The 20,171-nt window shown below is 42.1% G+C and overlaps 1 protein-coding gene across 1 annotated transcript in view; it reads left to right on the top strand.

Moving 5' to 3' along the window:
* Positions 1 to 2,898: 2,898 nt before the first annotated feature.
* The window catches only part of LOC311039249 (uncharacterized protein), a 134,246-nt gene continuing 116,973 nt past the window's right edge, over positions 2,899 to 20,171 (top strand). Inside the window, exon 1 of the mRNA XM_084048969.1 lies at positions 2,899 to 2,990. The gene's annotated coding sequence lies outside the window, so the exon portion shown is untranslated. The remainder of the gene's footprint in view (positions 2,991 to 20,171) is intronic.

Below are 20,171 nucleotides of genomic sequence, written 5' to 3'. Positions count from 1 at the left end.
CAGTATAAATATATACACGTAATCGCGACCCGTTGTGAGCTTGTAGATCAGCTATTTTCAAATATCCAAAGTTTAAATAGGGCTGAAGTGGGAAATGTAACTTTTGTAATAATAATCAAAATCTACAAGTAACTAAAGTTTTCAAACAATTGTAGTGGAGTAAAAGTACAATATTTGCCTCTGAGATGTAGTGGAGTAGAGGTAAAAGTATTGACATTTGGAAATACTCCAGTAAAGTAAAATTACCTCAAAATTGTACTTAAGTAGGCTACAGACCTTGAGTAAATGTACTTAGTTACTTTACACCACTGAGTTTGAATAGATTTTCTCATCGTTACACATCTCAAATTCCATGACAGATAAGGCCTATAATTGAAGTTTGCCATTTTGGCCACTAGATGGGGCTGCCAACCTAGATTTAGGGTGAGGTGAACCTATGGTAGTGAAATACACACTCACTGTTCTGTACTGAAATAAACTACATCATTTTCTTGTCTTACGGTTTTTATTAAAATGATAAGATCCCTAGAGCCATTTCAATAGAATGATCGGCCTTGTTCAAACTGTTTTGAACCACAGGCTCTGCTCTGTAGGTTCTTATTGGGGTTAGTTTGGCCACTGGTATTCAGAGCATGTTCCTGTCAGCCATTGGACCCGCGCTGTCCCGTAAAAGGAGTCAAACCTATTCAATGGATGTCCGTCAAGCGACGACAAACGACGACAAACAGTGTTGCCAGGTTTTGAGAGAGAAACAGCAACCAATACATTTTCAAAACAATAAGCTCTATGCACAGCAACCATTTTGAAGATAAATTGGGCCTCTCCTTACTTCCTTCACAGGTGTTACCAATGATACTAATTGAAGGCTCTGTTCCATTCTGGTCAAACAGAGTCAGGGTGCTGATATTGTGCATGTTGGCTCACTGGAAAGACTCTGTACACCAGTGGGTCTCAACGTGTGGTCCAAGGACCCTCATGATTCCTTGAGGGGATTATAAATGTCACCTCAAAAGGTGTGTAACTCTGAGAGTGTACAAATGGAACCAAATGGACCTGTAAGGGTCCATCTGGTTCCATTTGTACACTCTCAGAGTTGTGAGGGTCCTTGAAATTAAAAGGTTTGACAACCACTGTAGTGCATGAAATGGAACAGAGCCTTCATTAGTGTCATTGGTAACACCTGTGAAGGAAGTAAGAAAGAGGCCCATTTTATTTCCAATATGGCTGCTGTGCATAGAGCCTATTCTGGGGGGGGGAGTGGAATATTTTTTGAAACATTTTAACAACACAAATCTGGTACAGGTCCCTAGCACAACATATTTTCAGATTAACTACACTTCAGGGAAAAAAATCCCCAAAAACCCGCAACAGACACTATTTACAAGCAACTTCACAGAAAAACAAGCACAAAGTCGCTTATAATAAGCGGACGTGGCAACATTAGTGGTAAGTAAACTCATGGCCCGAAGGGACAGTCACGCTGTGATTGGTTAGTTGGAAGGCAACAACCGAGTCAAAAGCTCCATCCATTCATTCATACAGCTTAGTCATAGTCACTATCAGTGGTGGAAATAGTACTACTATTCATTGTGAACAGAATAAATGGCTAAATGACTGAACAATATGCTACATGACGTGGATGAATAATAAAATAAAATACAATATTATTACTTTATGTATATATATATTACTTTCTAGGTGGCAACTTGCAACATTGTGCAAATGGACATGAAGCAAATACAGTGACAGTGTCTCAAGGCAAGGCAATAAAAGCCAACATACCACATTTATATACCACATTATACCACATTTCAACAAGGCAAAGTGCCTTGAGTAAAACAATAGAGGGTAAAATAAAAACAAAAAATGGAAACACATTATGACAGCTATCAGTTGGCTATCTGCGATAACAGCTCTGTTGTTAACTCTTTAAAGAAATCAGTGGTGGAAAAAGTACTCAAATGTTTTACTTAAGTAAAAGTATCAATACTCAGTAGAACTAGTAAAAGTCCGGAATTCAACATTTACTTGAGAGTAAAAGTACAAAAGGGTTGGTATCAAAATGTACTTAAAGTACCAAAAGTAGAAAGTCCTCATGTTTTCAAATGTATAAAAATCTTTTGAAAAGATGAGACGCATTTTGAGCTTGTAGATCTGCTATTTTCAAAGGGCCGAAATGGTTGAAGAGGTCAATGTATGTTTTGTAATAATAATCCAAATCTACAAAGTAACAAGTTAGTGGAGTAAAAGTACAATATTTGCCTCTGAGATGTAGTGTAGTACGTGTAAAAGTACTGAAAATTGGAAATACTCCAGTAAAGTGAAAATACCTCAAAACTGCACTTAACCACAGTACTTGAGTAAATGTACCTAGTTACTTTACACCATGTGAGATGGCAGCATACTGAGTTGCAGTGGGACCAGGTCGCCGTGCCGTCCCTCCGGCCTATGGGATCGTGACTCCACGGATTCGGAATCTTGAATGGGCGTTTTCGCAGTGTGCGGGCCTGAGTGACCGGGGTGCAACGATTGGCTGGAACCGCCGTCCGTGCGTATCCATTCAGCTTTACGATTGGATTAGACTAGGATCAAGTCACTTTGCAAGTTGCTGATCCGGTCTTTGTCTATACCGGAAACGGAAACGTTTCTTGTATGTATGTGTGCTTGCAAAATTACCGGACACAGTAGGCGGGCTCTACACCGGATTACACTGGCTAATTCACAATAGAAACCAGGCTTCCCACAGGTGCTGCGGAAAGCCCGGTGAAGCGAGGCTACGATTGGATAAATCCACCGCCACTCACCAATCTCGGGATTTGATTGGAGGAGAGGAATCGGTTGGTGGATGGGGGAGGTGGGAACGTCAAGTTTGCGGTCGCTGAACTGCAGTGTAGAGCGTAGAGTGTACGGGGAGGGCGGATCAGTGTGTGGTGACAGCGACGCTTTGGAGATTCCCGACCTAAACTGTCCTAGAAAACACTCAGCAAACGGTGAGTCAACTTGAAACATAAACACTGGGGTTTCTTATCTTTCTTATAGACAACATACGGCGCCGTTTTGCGGCGGCCGCCGCTTCGCTTGGCGTGATTTAAGGCAGTGAAATGACGCTGATTTTGGATGAGTGATCTCATAGGGGTGGATAGTGTGTGTGACTGTGCACACGGAGGAGTTGCTCTGTCACGCAGCGCAGCGCAGGAGCAGCAGTGGCAAAGTTATGCAAGTCTAAGTATCTCTCTCTTTCTCTCTCTCTCTCTGACTCTCTCTCTCTGGTGTAAAGTAACTAAGTACATTTACTCAAGTACTGTACTTAAGTACAATTTTGAGTTTTTTTTTTTTTTACTTTACTGGAGTATTCCTAATTTTCAGTACTTCTACTTCTACTCCACTACATCTCAGAGACAAATTTTGTACTTTAACTCCACTACAATTATTTGAAAACTTTTGGTACTTCAAGTGCATTTTTTTAATACTAATACGTTTGTACTTTTACTTGTAACAGAGTATTTCTACATTGCAGTATTGATACTTTATTGAAATAAAATATTGTAGTACTTTCTCAACCACTGGTGGTGTCTCATGGCTACTTTTCTACTGGCCTGTTTGTAAAGTCTTAACAAAACTGCAATGAGTTACTGCATTACAGGGTGTTCACTGGCCATAAATATTTATGAGGCAATTTTACTATTCAAGTAATTCAACCTGATTAACCCTTGCTTTACTTGTGTACTGCTATTGCTATTGCTATTACTATATATTTGCAGCAGTATTGATGCTGATAGTGTTGTGCATTGCATCCTCTTATCAGGCAGAATACTTCCTGGTTAATGATGTATGTGATTATTAATCATTATTGAAAGCTTATGTTGATATGGGAATATATGCTTTTGTATTGTGGTAGAAAACTTGCTTTTAGTATTTTATATAATGATATTGTTATTGTTGTTGTTGTTACTACTACTACATAACATGAACTATTATCATCCTTCACAAAATAATGTGTTTTCCCCTTAGACTACATATTATTACTACTTTCAGAGACCCATTGCAGATATTTAGTGCCAGAACCTAAGCTTAATGGTATAAGCTTAACTACTTTATTTTGCTCCTAACTGTGCCCCTGCCCTCCTGTGTTTAAACCTTGTTACTGACACCTGCATTTCCCCAATGGTTTGAAAACTCTACTAGCCTGAGTTGTACTTTCGCTTTGTCAGATATTACAAGTGCAGATTGTTCTGGATGCACGCACGCACACACGCACGCGCACACAATAATTTACTTCACTCACCTTTGTCATTGTCACCACAATATTTGAATGTATTTTGCCATGGAAATGTATAGACATGATAAGAGGAATGGCAAAGAAAAGAGGATTATCTTTGTTATTAGAAGGGACTCTCTCTCTCTCTCTCTCTCTCTCTCTCTCTCATTCTCTCTCTATATCCCCCTCCCTCTCTCCCTCCCTCTGTCCATATTATTCGACCACAATCCTCAGATTACTGATGCAGGAATCAGAGGTGTGTCTGATTCATTCTGGTCTTACCATGCAGGATACTGTCAAATTATGAATCTTAATCGTAGGTCTATTTCCAGTTGTGAGTGCCTGGTAGTGCCACGACTGATTGACTAGTTGAAACATTGTCTTCTTGAGCTGATATGCAGTGTTCATAAGGATTTTGAAAGGTATGTCTTTGGCCGGCATTTCAGGCACCATTGCTGCCACGTTCCAGAAAGTCGAAATACAACTGCAGCCATTATATAGACCAGATCTTTCCAATTACAGGCACCGAGTTTTCCTACCTCTTCTAAAAGCATTAACCCGTCTCCTTCAAATTGTTCTGACGTAGTATTGGTGCAGTGATGCATGGTAAAATCCAGAGTGTTAAAATGGACCTGTGTTAAAAATTATAATTACACTCTCTGAGGTAAATTAACACTTTGCGTTTTGCCCTTCACCCTATTTCCTGGCCGATTATGACTACGCCCACTCAACTTTGACTAGCTGTTTGCCAATAGAATCCTGCACTGCAATAAATAGAGAGCGAGCCATGCTGGCTTTTCCAGTGTTGAGTAGCTGTGTTTAGTACTCTGCCCCTGCGGGGCTGTGGGGACAACTTTTTAATTGTTAGTCCCCGATGCCAAAGAGTACAAGTACTTAACCATGTATTTTGGCCCAATTTCCTGTAAAACGGCATTTACTTTGACTGAAATGCCCAGCATACCAATGCACTTGAGCATGTCTCTCTGTCTCTGTCTGTCTGTCTGTCTCTCTCTCTCTGTCTCTCTCTCTGTCAAAGTGATAATAGATCTTTTGATTTTGTACAGTAGGAGCAATTCTCATGTCAGTGCACCCTGGCCATGTAGGCATAAGCTGCACTATGATGCTTGTTGGACGGTACGAAAAGATATCTTCACATAACGTCTCACACAAAATTCAGAATCCACAGGGTTGAAACCCACCTACCAGCCTTCCTACCGCACAAGCATGGATTGATCAAAGTGCTTAGTCACCAAACTGTTGATGTATTCCATTGATTTACACTACAGTACTGCAGTGCTTCATCACAGACAAGCCCCTAATGTCTTTCCTCTAGCATTGGGAGAGAATTAATAACATGACCTTCACAGCTCTAGACCAAGATGTCCTTGTCTGCAGGAAGTATAGGAACAAATTTGACCAAGTGTTATTCCCCTTCTTAAATAAGTGTTATCATTTCTCAGCAGTGGTGGAAATAGTACTCACATTTATTACTTAAACTTATACCTCTGAGATGTAGTGGAGTAGAAGTAAAAGTATTGAACATGAGTGATAATGAAATACTCCAGTAAAGTAAAAAATCCTCAAAAGTGTACTTAAGTGCAGTACTTGAGTAAATGTACTTAGTTACTTTACACCACTGTTTCTCAGTGGTCAAAATCTATGAGTCAGTCGGGAGGGGAGGGATTCATAACCAGTCCTTTCCAGGACTCCACAAGCTTAGGGAAGTGAGAAGACGATTTTAGGAATGTGCTTCTTCAGAGAGCACTAGATCACTGACGTTGTGGAATGTGTTGGGGTTTGTCCTGGAATGTAAGTGAACAGATAGAGAACAATGGAGGATGCACACAATTGACTGAACGTTATGAATGACTTACTTCTGTTTTTCCTGCCCTACAAAAGATGCATAATAATGAATGAATAGACGAACGAACGAATGAATAAATGCAGACAGGAGACATACTTGGACTAGAATGACCTATCTTCATCCAGCATCTTATTCTAAATCTATACTATCTAACCCTGTGTAGAGAAAAGGCTTATGGGTTGGGCAGATAAAAACAAAACAAAAATACCAGTCAGGAGAATTTGTTCCTCTCAGGTTCCAAATAATAATCGAACCTGGGACCTTCTGCTTCCCAGGTTCGCCTTTATTGATAGCCTGGTAAACCAGGCTACTTTATTTCCCGCGGGGGAAATTCAGATGCCAGAGGCAGCACAGTAGTTAGGAGAGTTACAGGGTAGGAGAAGTACAGCAGGGTAAATGCTGATTGGATGATTAATAACAGCTGAGCTAACTGGACAGATTTGTATGGCTACTGGGACAGGTGACTGAGCAGGTAGCAAGGAGGACTAAGCCTATTGTGTTTCTTAAGCCTATGCAGAAGCAGAACTGATAGTATCATCTCCTATTTCCTATGCAGAACTGATAGTATCATCTCCTGTTGACACCATGGTGTGTCAATTGTAAACATTTATTCATTGATTTATTATAATAAATAAAATGAAAATAATTTGAGCCACGAAGGAAGGAGGGAAAGAGAGATGGATAAAAAAAGCAGTAAGTAAGCACACTCTTTTAGAAGTAGACCCTCACTCTTCTTAGTGTGTGGACACAACAACTGACTGGAACCACACCCACACACACACTCACACACACACACACACACACACACACACACACACACACACACACACACACACACACACACACACACACACACACAAACACACTCCTTCACCCTCCCCTCATCCTATGTCCTCTCCTCCCTTCCACTTTATGAGCATGTTGCCTCTCCTTTTCCGTAATCTGCTCTGATCTCATTTCCCCTCATTTACACTCACACGCACACGCACATACACACAGTGTATATAAGTGATGCACGCATTGTGCGGATCAGGTAAATAAAATAGAAAATTCTAATGACCTACCGACCCAACTCAAAATAATATGTGTTTATTGTGTTAATCAACAACCTTAACCCAAACGGGTTTGGTCGGGCAGGCAGGACAACTGGTCCATACTGTTCACCTTCATTGAAGAGCAGCTTAGATGCTGGAGTCAGAAGACTCTAGAATGTCAATGCGTTAAGTCAGTGGTTCTCAAACGTTTTCATCTCAAGGACCCCCACATGAATATGTATTTGGCTGCGAACCCCCATCTGAAATATTTTGTGACGGGGATCCCCGTACAAGATTTGTGTCAACAAAATGTTTCAAAAAAGATTCCAATTTTATTTATTTTCATTCTAGATTTCTTTTGAAACATTTACATAATGTGAGCTTGTAGATCGTCTATTTTCAAATAGCTGATGTATATAGGGTTACAGTGGTTAAACTGATTTTGATGCTATAGTAACACATTTGGCTCAGGACCCCCTGGAACCCCCTTAAGGACCCCTAGGGGTCCCCGTACCCCACTTTGAGAACCACTGCTTTAGTTCACTCACTGCAGACTCCTCAGTCAAGGATCCAGGAAGCACAGAAAATCCATCATCCATTTCCTCTTGTGTTCCCCAAACAATGCTGCTCTCTGCCTGCTGTTTGGTCTACTCCCAGTAAAGGACCACAAACAACTTTTGAGGGGGGAGATACGCCTTCAAGTTGGCAGTCACTCTGGGGGAATCTCCAAAAATAAAATGCTTTGACTTTTTTCTTTTTGTTTTAATTCCCTCGTTTTTAATTCTAATTCTAATTCCTGAAAAATATGAATTTCTGTGTTGCAGCGATGGATCTTGAATTTTGAATCTACTGCATTTAGAATTTGAGCTGAGAGGAAAGATCAATATTTGTCGTAGCAGAGCTCTTTAGCTCTTGTACTGCAGTGCTGATGGCCAGGCATCACACCCATTTTACCAACAGAAGATCTATAATGCATCACATCTTTTTTTTACTGTAGAATCGATATGGCTGCTGACCAGCACAGCTTTGACTTTCTGTTCCGGTTTAAAAGTGCCTAATAATACATGTATATTAAGATTATCAATAGTACTACTAATAATAGTCCCTAATGTCCTGCACAATGGGACAAAATTGTCTCCTCTCCCCCTCTCCCTCTGTGTCCTTGTTAGAGGCAGCCAACAGAGCTGTTGGCAGATGCTCTACTGTTGTTAACGCAGTTAGAGAACGTTAGAAAGTCAGGCCTGACATGGCCTCTGCAAATAGTTTCTGTCTAAATCCTGAACTCCTGGCATCAAGTTAGAACACAGATTGAATTTGCATTTGTTCACCATCGAACAGCTCAGCATTATTGTGCTGCTGTTTGGGCTTGCTATGTGGATGTTATGGCCAGCTCGGATTATGCTTACTCAGTATCAATGGCTGTGTCAAATCACAGAGCAATGTTTCAGCGGTGGCGTTTCCAGGCAGTTCCGGGAGGGTGAAGTTCACTCCTTTTGCTCGGCAGCCTTGAGAAGAAAGCCTCCTGCCTCACAGACTCCAGGTTGCCGTTTCCACATCCATAAATTATGCATTTTAATGATTGGGTTGAAGCCAGGTCGATGAGGTCATCGTTCAACATGTAAGGTAACTCCCTTACAGCCGCTATTAGCTCCTAGCCAAACACACAAGACTGAAGACTCCTACATGGATACAAAGCTTCTAAACTGTACTTAATCAAAATAGTTTGCTTTTGACACACACACCAGCTTTCTCCTTCAAGTAGATAAAAGGCAAGGAGTGCTTTACTGTTGAAAGGGACTTTTGTTTTCATCAACCATTATACATGTTCCATGTACTCAACTTCCCTGACCGTATTGACTTAAATACATACTGCTGCTGTTTTCATATTACCAATAACCTATGCCTGTTAGAATCCACCTTCACTATAAACAATCACTCAAACTCGCTTCTCACTCACTTAAAAGCTATTGTCATGTTATGCATAATTATACATCTCTATATAATAATCTGAGGCTGCAACTAATTGTTTTTATTTTTTGTTTATTTTGGCGGCTGTTAACAGTTTAGAGTAGCCACACAAGCCAAGTGAGCAATGCAGCTTGAGCTCCCAGACTCATTAATTCCCCCGATTTAGTAATCCCCCCCCACCCCCACCCGTCGAACGTTCAAATTAAAGTCGAATTTAGCTCCAGAAGCTTCAAACGTCCACATGATGTGAAAGAAATATCAGCCCTACATATAGAAGCATTATGTAACATGTGTGTAAATCTGTGTGTTTGGCCGGGTCATGTTTAGAATGGTGGAGCTTGAGATATAATAGCGTGACAGCGGGGGATTGAATGAACTGATGTAGGGATAGAGTGTGTGTGTGTGTGTGTGTGTGTGTGTGTGTGTGTGTGTGTGTGTGTGTGTGTGTGTGTGTGTGTGTGTGTGTGTGTGTGTGTGTGTGTGTGTGTGTGTGTGTGTGTGTGTGTGTGTGTGTGTGTGTGTGTGTGTGTGTGTGTGTGTGTGTGTGTGAGAGAGAGAGAGAGAGGTAGAATGGACTCTTGAGTTGTACAGATTGAGGCGCTCACAGTAATCCCCCTTCCTCTCCGCTGCAGCAGCTGACCTGGTGTCAGCTGTACCGTTTTACTGTTGCCAGTCATACACAGTGACTCACTGTGATGGAGGTACAGATGGATGGATGGATAGCTGTCCATCCTGTCCAGCTAACTGGAAAGATGGTTCTCAGTGGTGGTTCTCAAACTTTCTCATGTCAAGGACCCCCAAAAGTATGTATTTGGCCGCGGACCCCCATCTCAAAAATATTGTTCCAGGGACCCCCAGACGCAAAGATTTGAGTTACAAATGTTCGCTTTAAAAAATATTATTTTCAAAGATTTGCAAAAATGTTCAAGATTTTTCAAAAATAGCAGATATACAAGCTCATAGCACGGCACTCGGTGCCGCGCTATGAGCTTGTATATCTGCTATTTTTGGATAGCCAAAGTATAAAAGGCTAAAGCCGTTAAAATGATTGTGACGCTATATTAACACATTTTGCTGGGGATTCCCTGGAACCTCGCCAAGGGGGAACCGGAAATGACCCCTGCCCCCCCTCAACTGTCTACTGTACATATCTTTCTTTCATATGATGTTTTTTGCATATTTTGTCTTTAAATGTCTCGATGAATTGAATACACAGGACCTAAATGGAAGCGAGCCCCGAGGGCTTATCTGGGTCATCCTTTTAGCATTCTTTTATATAAATCTGTGCCAACCGTGCCTAGTTTTTTTGCAAACTGTTAATAAAGTATTCAATCAATCAATCAATCAATACATGTACTGTATAATGCATAGATTCATCTAGAGATACAATGTTAAATACATAAATAGAAGGTAGGGCTGCCATTGAACATTAAAATATTTTCTCATGGATCGTAGTATTGGCATTGGCAGATCTCAATTCCAAGGTTCGATTTATGTTTTTGTTGTTTTTCTGTGTGTGTGTGTGACTGTGTGTCCACTTTGCTAATGATGGGGTTTAGAGAGGATACAGAAATGGTCTGTATGCGTGCATGTACAGTATGCGTGTTTACCGGATACAGTCGTTGGGCACTAGACCGGGTCTGAGCACTGAGCCGTAAATAGAAACCAGGTTCTGCAATTGCAGAACCAATGTGAAGCAGCGAGGGTGGTCCTTCCTAATCTGGGCGGAGGCATTTCGTCGGTGTGTGTGCTTGTAAACATTAATATAGTGGCAGCAACATCTGTAGATACGTTCATTGACATGTGTTTACCTCTAATGGCACAAACCTACCAATGAAGCTTGATGGATTGACAATTAAGTCAAAAAGAAATACATTGACTGCTGTGCTCTGTGCTGTTACTAAACAATGAATGATCCATACAAATCATTCTTACAAAAATAGATGATTTTGAGTGGTGTTCCAGTGAGAGTTTTTAGAGCATGTCTGCTACCTGTGTGTAGCTGTATGTTTTGGGATTTGAGTTAGCCTTTGTGTGTATGTGTGTGTGTGTGTGCTTGTGTCTGTGTGTGTTTGTACGTTCCATTGCGATGTGTTAAACGCGACTGCAACAAAGGCACATAGTTCCCGAACAAATAGTTGGTGTGTGTCTGTCTGTCTGTGTGTGCGCTTGCATGCTTGCGTGAGCAAATGTCTCTCTATATCGGTATGTGTGTGGGTGTCTGTCTGTGTATGCATGCATGTGTGTGTGTTGGAGCGAGTCTGTAGGCGGGTGCACATTCATTCAGTCACTGTAGCTCTGTCCTTTCAAACCCCAACCGCGCGCACACACACACTGACGGAGAGACTGACGGAGAGACAGTCAGACAGACAGAATTAGAGAAAGGGAGAGATAGGAGGAGAGGTGTAGGGAGGGTGCGTGGCAGAGAGACTGCATGAGGTCTCTGTCTGTCTGTCTCTCTCTCCATCTGTGTAAATGTAGTCTAATGGTCCACAGCAAGGTTTGAATTACACAGACATGTCCTTAGAGTTCTGTATAATTCTATTACGACAGGAGGACACAGCGTTCTCTCTGTCACATTGTGTCAGTGCACATGAGCACTTGCAAACTCACTCACTCACTCAACACACACGCACGCACGCACGCACGCACGCACGCACGCACGCACGCACGCACGCACGCACGCACGCACGCACGCACGCACGCACGCACGCACGCACGCACGCACGCACGCACACACACACACACACACACACACACACACACACACACACACACACACACACACACACACACACACACACACACACACACACACACACACACACACACACACACCCAAACACTGGTCCTTTCACTGGGTCCTTACACAGGCCCACTGTGGGTTCTACCAAGACACACACACACACACACACACACACACACACACACACACACACACACACACACACACACACACACAGGCACATAGCGTTAATCAGAGTCTGCTCTGTGAATAGAGCTAAACATCAAAGACGGGGTGGTTTTTAACATGGAGATGATCAGGTGCCCATTGCCCCTTTTCTCTCTCTCTCTCTCTCTCTCTCTCTCTTTCACACACATACACACACTTAAGTTTGCTTTGCTACCTTTGGAGGACATTGCATTGACTTTCCCTAATCTCCCTAACCTAACTGTAAAGGATAATTTTATTTATATAACTATGGTCCTTCGTGACAAAACAAGATCCAGAAGTCATAGAACTGGCATTGTTGTACAAAATACTGTTAAAACAAATCCCAGAGCCATCCAAAATTAATTCATTGCTGGCCAATTGTGCAGTGGGCAAAAATGATGATGATAGCTTTTGCATTTTGAAAAAAATATTTGTTCCAGTAAAAATTACAATGCCTGTGTTCATCGCAGTTATCAATTACCGTACTACAACAGTAGAGCTCTGGGACTTGTTTTAATAATACTTTGGACAACAATGGAGTCTATGACTTCCGGGATATGTGAGCTTATTTGTTTCGGGAAGATGGATCATACCTGGAAGTATGTGAAACACATTTTTGAACTGAGACGAATGGTTTACTTTGGAGCTCTGAAGCTTACAGTATTAGATTTAGATTCTGATCCTAAGATTATGTCTGTCCGACTCTGCTTTTAGTTGAAGTTATGTTTTATGTTCAATTCTTACGACATGCAGTGAAGTATTGCATTAAATAGGAGTTTATGCAGTTGGCCTGCATGCACCTGCACATGCAGCCTAATTGAAGACTGACAGCTTATACATCAGGACTGATGAAGCAGTGCTATTCTTTATAAAAATGTTTGCAGCTTTATTGGCCGTTTGTCTCGTATTGTGATCTTTAGGAGAGAATCATCAGGCCTTATGCCAGTTAGGTTTTTATTTTTTACTTTGATACATTTATAAAAGCAAACTCATAACAAACCAAATGCCTAGACCTATGACCTTACAATTACAACACAACAAACATACCAGCTCTGAACATCTCCCCAGAGCGCACATTGCCTGTGACAGTCAGCACTTTAAATTGTACAAGCTTTTCTTGTGCATTGTGTTTTGCATGCCATGTGTGCACGGGGGGGGGGGGTAATAGACGGGGGGGTAATTTTAATTGGTGCTGAAAAACAAAACGGTAAAGCAAGCCAAGAGGAGGAACATGATCCCATAACTGCTGTTTCTATTTGGTGGGTAATTGGCCTGGAAAGAATTCCTAAGCTACTTGAATTTCTACCAGACGGGGAATTAACAAACTATATTAATTGGCTTTGGTCTATTGGTTAATGGATATCAAGCCCTATTCAACATTGAGAAATATCACTTTAATATTGAAGGAGCCCTAGACTTTAAGTAGGCTATGTTGACAATAAGGCAAAAAAATAAATAATGTAACGACGATAGCTAACCTAACCTTATTTAACTGCAGTGAAATCAAATAAGCGACACCAATTTTGTCCCTAATGTCCACGCATGCACACACAGGGCAAGGACACGGCTGAACGGCCACAGTGAGCAACACTATGATCATGTCAGCTCAAACGATAAGCTGCTCTCCTCTCATCCTCCCTGGGCTCTCTCTCTCTATTTCTCTCCATCTCCAAATCCTGTCATCATTCACCATCATTAACCTCTGTGCCGTTTCCTGTGAGACTCCTTCCTGCCTCTTCTATTTCATCTCTCCTCCCAGTCAATCAATATACTATAGCAGTGGTTTTCAACCCTTTTCATATCAAGGTCCATTATTTATTCAGCATTTGAGACAGACCACCATTTGATGAGATTTAGCCTCTCAGACCCAAAACTTAGAATATTTTGTTATCGCTGGATACGATTGTGTCCACAACTCCATGTGTATTGATGTTGGTGCCATAGAGATAACAGGCCAATGTTGATCAAAATAACAATTATTGAATTAAGTAATGCAGATGTTTAACAATAATTTAAAGATCTATAAGGGTCCATTTGGTTACCAACTCTCCATCATTTAGCTGGGGACCACCTGGAACCCCCTCAAGGACCAGTGGTGGTCCCCGGACCACTGGTTGAGAACCACTGTACTATAACTTCCATCATCTACCCCCTCTGTTCCTCTGTCCTGTCCTCTCCAGTCTCCACCTCTCCCCACTTTCTCCTCTGCTTTTTCATCTCCCTGTCTGTCCTTCTACACCCCTCTCTATCTCTTCTCCACTGTCTGCTTTTCTCTCTCTTACTGTCTTTTTGTCTCAGCAAGGCCGTCCGTCTGTATGTGTGCCTGTGAGCAGCTAATCTCCGGCACCGTTGGACTGATCGGTGTAAAACTTTGTACACACACTGCCAGTACGTAGGCCAAGGAAGAACCTCCACCTCATTTCATACAATCGAAATCTTTTCACCCTCGATTCCTTGGATCTTGACACAACTCCACATATACCATAGGCCTTGGCCCCTGTGCCACTAGTCTGACTAGATTTTCCGCCATTTCACGTTTTCTTCAAAACACGCTTTTTGCTACACCTAAATATTATCTCTGGAGATGTATCACACACAGTATCAGTCAGGTTTTTCCATTCCAATTGGCTATGACTACCTTTCCAAATTTTTCTGGATAGGCAACCCAGCCTGAAGGGGATCTGCACTACGAGGAGCACACTTTTCGCCCTCTCCTCTCCCCTGTCACCTCTCCCCTCTCCCCCCATCAGTCAGGCTGTCAGGTTTTACATCATCACTGACTAGCAGTGCAGAGCAGGGCTCTGTGTACTTTTCACACACACGTACAGAAGCATGCACACATAGCCTACTGACATATGGGCGTGTACTGTAGGGGTGCACATGCACGTGTCTGTGTACTTTGTGAGCGCACGAACGCACGCACTCAAAAAAAAAAAACGTGCACACACTAGAGGTCTGTGCACATAGAAAGCATGGTTCTACACTATGTACTTTTCGTGCGCGCGCACACACACACACACACACCCCCCTGATGGTGACACCGACAGGCTAAAGGAAAGCATCTAATTTTATCAGTACTTTTCCCAGTCCCACACTCCCACAGCCAAGCTTGTATATCCCATCCAGGTTGTTGTATTATTCATGTGCTGATGGCATGCACTTCATTATGCACTATGAGTGCACAACAGCTATGACATATTACATAACAGTGCATATACGTTGGAAATGTAACAGAGAGACTCCCTTCCTTTGTTTTCATCCAAGCTCTCTGTTGCTTGGAGAGAGACTAGCCAAAACCATTGGTCACATTATTATATACTAGACCATACCCGGTGAAGGGCGCAGGCGAAAGTAGTTGCAAAGTTGGGGTTAATGCACGTCCTGTCGCGCGGTTTCTCCCCCGCGCGCGCCCCGTCGTGGCGCCCCCCTATTTTTAAGTATTTTTACTGTTTTTCTCAACTTTTAGGTATTTGTAGTGTTTTTATCAAGCTTTAAGTATTTTTACTCTTTTTTTCAACTTTGAAGTATTTTTACTCATTTTCAGTACTTTTAAGTTTTTTTACTCATTTTGAGTACTGTGAAGTATTTTTACTCAAGGTATTTGAGTATTCTCTACGTCCCTCTCGCTCTCTCTCCATCTCCCTATTTTCACAACGCATCGCGAGGCGTTGTGAGCTTGTAGATCAGCTATTTCCACAACGCATGGCGACGCGTTGTGAGCCTGATAATCTGCTGTTTTCAGTTTGTTGCAACCTTTATTGTGAAGGAACGACTGGAAGTGCTAAGCTATTCAGTCTATTCAGTCGGTGTGACATAACACTCTGAGAGGCTACATCGTGACATTGTATCACAGAAAGTCACAAAAGTCACCAAAATAACACTGTTCAACGGGCTAATTAGTTAGCATTGATGACATTGACCACACTAACGTTCATACAGGTTGTTGATAAGATGTTTAACGTAGCCGTTTGAGTGACGACAGCAGCGGTGGTTAACATTAGTGTTAGTGTTAGGCGCATGCTAACGCTACCCAGTTGCAAATTTGGGGTTAATGCACGTCCTGTCGCACGGTTTCTCCCCCGAGCGTCCCCCGAGCGTCCCCCCCCCCCGGCCCGCGGTCACCCCTCTCCACGGGCGTATATATATCAGCACGGAGAATGGCGTAGGCATGTTACGCAACCGGCCCGGGGCCGTCTGGTGTGTTTACTTTCCACAGAAAGAATTGTAGACAGTCAGAGAGTGGGCGGGGTCTCGGTGTTGCCATGTCGGCGTACTGTAAGCGCTGTAGGGCCAATGTTGGTGGTATAGGGTTCGTTTGGTTTGGCCTCGTTTTCATAGACCTCGTTGCTTGTTTCTCTCGCGAAACCTGGCAACGACGCATGCGCAGTTTGATCGGAGACCCAGGACTCCATCCATCCACCCACCCACCCACCGTCAGGTTACTAGAATTATAGAAGGATACGGCCACCATTATCCATGTGTGCTTCTGTTTTTTGATGGGTATGGTACTTAAGGCAGCCACCGTGTTACAATGTTGCAAACTGCATGATAGCTGCCTTTATAAATGTGAAATGGGGATATACAAACCTTATGTTTTTTCATAACATTAACTACTGGCCATTATGATTAAGCTAACAGCTAAGCAGCAAGTTTTTTTTTATTTGGTATTCAGGAAACGGAATGTTCATATGTCTTTGAACGTTCACTGTTTGACACTTGAACAAGTCTTATGTTTCACACGCTGTTACAGGCTCATACCGTGTTATTACTTTGCATGTATTTTCAGCACAGAAATTATGTAATACATATACATTCACCTGCAAGCACAACGACAAACGCAGCACAGGCTGATTATGCAACACATAATGCTCTCTGAGGCTTGCAAATATTCATGTTTTGTACATGTATACTGGCTGTCTTATTACAGTAGAGTCTAGACTGTATATGGAACACACCCATTTTCAGCAAATGGCACCGGCCTCACATAACAGGCATGTCTATATTTTGTGCTTACGTCAGACTATTTTAGCCAGAGTAACGTCAGTGTGATCTGATGCTGTTGCGTCCGGAGCACAAGATTTACACCAATGTGAAAATTTGATGACATTGTATGTGAGAGTACGCGTGTGCATGGCAAATCATGCAATTACAAAAAATCTGATTTTGCACTTGTAAGTAGCTCTGGATAAGAGCATCTGCTGTATGTTCATCCATCTTTTGTATTTGTGCATGTGTTAGCTCTTACTTACGCAATTAGCAGCCTGTTTGTGGTCTTACAGAGAGGACAGACAAGCTGATAGACAGACAGACACTGCTCCATGACCCGTTATCAAACAAACGTTAAACCATTTCATCAATTTTTAGATGGATATGAATGACTGTTGTTATTGCTGTGTATAACCCTAAAAGAATTTAGTTGTCAGAGTGTTACATCCCAGAACATAAGTCTCCTCTCCTCTCCTCTCTCTGTCTCTTTGTACCACTCAGATCTGTCTATCGATAAAGAGCAACGCATTGCCCTCAACACATCACTTTGTACATGGTGCTGCGTGCTAACGGGATACAATAACCGACTTCTAACCCGGACAAGAGCCCTGTGTCCTAAAAATTTTTGTCAATATTAATATGGTGTATTGTTGCATCAGTTGAATGAGCTTGGTTTAGATTTATGGATTTTGTGTTTCCATTAAGGAGAAATAAGTGGCCATGGACACTAAAGGCTTCTTACACAATGTGAATTAAGTGTATTTCCATTAGTTGGGCTGAATCGACGTTATTATCGACAGCCAGTCCATCAGTCAGTCAGTAAATATCCACAGGAACGATGGAAAGTTTGAACAATGGAGTACCATAGCAGCTGTGGATGGCTAGAGTTGTTTTTAATATATATTTTTTGAACATTTCACATTTGTCATTTCTTTTCTTGTTTCTAGTCCTACTAGGGATATTCTGTATTTTCTTTTCTCGAGTAAAGTTCTAGTCTGATTCTATCCGTACTTTTTGAATTAGATAAAGCCATTCCTACATTGCTGTAATTTCTGGTGTCTTGAGCAGGGCACACTTATGATAAATACAAACATTAGTGTCTGCCGGTCAGACACTAATGCCGAGCATGAAAGCATGCTCTTGCCTCATTACTTTGAATGCACAGTGATTCATGATGTGTTCACCACATTATTTTGGTCACACACTGCCAGCTCTTCTCTTGCATTGTGAAGCTCCTAAATCTGGATGTCCTCTGTTCTTTTAACCCTTGTGGCGGTGTCATGTCAGTGGATCATCAACCACCGTTATTTACAACTGTGTGTGTTCGAGACAAAGCGCGTGCATGTGCATGCTTCTGCCTTTCAGCATGTGTGTTATTACACATGTGTGCATATGTTTCTGCGTGACGTGCGTGTTCCTGCAGGTGCTTCTCTATAAATGTGTTGAAAAACCTGCTTCTTGATTCAATCCATTAACCTGGATTGGTTCTATACATTGGTTTCGATTAGGCCCTACAGTACGTTGCATAATGTCTGTTGAGCAGAGACCTTTCAGTCACTCCTGATCTGCCTGGGGGTTTGGGTAGGGCTCGGCAGGGGGCAGTACCTCGGTTCATTTAAGGTTCACACAGCTCTGCTGCAACCACACCCATTGAACATTTGCTGCAGACTCATGCACACACAGTCTCTCTCTCTCTATCTGTCTGCCATTGAATTAGTTAAGAAACATTCTTACAGAGTCAAATCATTGTATGTAACACATTATCAGTACATCTGTACCTCTTTCTGGCTGACTGTCAGCCTTCTCACACACGCACGCGCACGCACACACACACACACACACACACACACACACACACACACACACACACACACACACACACACACACACACACACACACACACACACACACACACACACACACACACACACACACACACACACACACACCATTCTTTGATTACAAGGAGAGAGGGTCACAGAGAGAACTGCACCTGTACGCTCTTGAGAGTCATTACAACACACACGCACACGCACACCCCTGGGGCTTCGCGGGAACCTCCCAAACATTGCCTACATTCCGCAGTACAGTATGTTCTCCTTCTGTCTGTTTCTCTCTGTCTCACTCTCTGTGTCTCTCTCTATCGATCTATCGATCTATCTATCGATCTATCGATTTATCGATTCTGTCTGTTTGTGCATGGGTCTGGGAGAATGGATGTCTTGTCAAACAGCTCATATAAGCGACAAATACAGCAGCATCCAATATATGACATGCAGGTGGAGGAGCGAGTGAGTAGGCAGCAATTTGAGTATTGCAATGTAGCGGTCCAACCTAATCGATTCCTCCAGACTCGCATCTAATCCTCACAGCCTCCCTTTGAGTTGGGACTGAGGCGCGAGTGTGGAAGTTAAGTTGTTAACTTAAGTTATTGGAATTTGGCCTCTCCCTATTTTATTCATCCCCCTCTCTCTCTTTTCTTTAACTGTGTGTGTGTGTGTGTGTGTGTGTGTGTGTGTGTGTGTGTGTGTGTGTGTGTGTGTGAGTGCCTAGGTGTGTGTCTTTATCAAAGATTTCTTGTGATAAGTTTTCAACATGTGGTATTTCCCTAAACCCGATTTAGTGAACACACACACTGAGGTGTGTGTGTTGAGAGTGAGTGATTCTTTTTTGGGTTAATGTGTCAATGCAATATCTCAACTGCTATCAATTGAGTTAAACAATGACAGAACTGTGTGTGTGTGTGTGTGTGTGTGTGTGTGTGTGTGTGTGCATTGTCTGTGTTTACTGTATTATGTGTGTCATTTTTATATTATTTGAGTATAGAATCCAATGCAATCCATGTTATAGTCTGTGATAAGGCCATAGCAACATTAAAGATTGCTATGGCTAAGATCATCTACACTCATTAGTAACTCTCTTGGAACAACCGTTTGTTCCCAATATACTGTACTATTATTATGCTCGAGGCTTAGGTGTGAACTCACTAGATGATCCAGTTTCTATTCCTAACATAAACAACTTTTTTTCATTGCCACACAATTACATTACTTGAGGATGAGACACTTATCTAAATGCACTTAAAACAACTCTACATCACTGGTTCCCACACTTTGTAGCTCGAG

This window comes from Gymnoscopelus microlampas (assembly GCF_963454915.1).
Source record: "Gymnoscopelus microlampas genome assembly, chromosome: 22".
Lineage (NCBI taxonomy): Eukaryota > Metazoa > Chordata > Actinopteri > Myctophiformes > Myctophidae > Gymnoscopelus > Gymnoscopelus microlampas.
This window is presented reverse-complemented; position numbering and strand designations above follow the sequence as displayed.